We start from the raw sequence: 232 nt of genomic DNA, 5'->3' as shown, positions 1-232 counted from the left end.
GGCCGGGAGCGACTTCTGCAGCTCGTTCTTCCGAATGGCACCAGCAATGCCGGCCAGCCGTGGAGGGAGGAAGAGCTCGGGAAGCCCGAGCATAGCGTAAACGGCTCTCTGACCTTAATTTCATCCTGCATGGCGAATCTCTGCCGTCTCTTTGAACGCAGAAGGGTCTGAGACTGGCCGTCTCCTTTTCTTTCCTTGCAATAAACATTTTTCTTTCTTCCCAGTTGTGATT

This window comes from Mandrillus leucophaeus, unplaced genomic scaffold (genome assembly GCF_000951045.1).
Source record: "Mandrillus leucophaeus isolate KB7577 unplaced genomic scaffold, Mleu.le_1.0 Scaffold109, whole genome shotgun sequence".
NCBI classification, from domain to species: Eukaryota; Metazoa; Chordata; class Mammalia; order Primates; family Cercopithecidae; genus Mandrillus; species Mandrillus leucophaeus.
Note: the sequence above shows the minus strand (reverse complement) of the source record.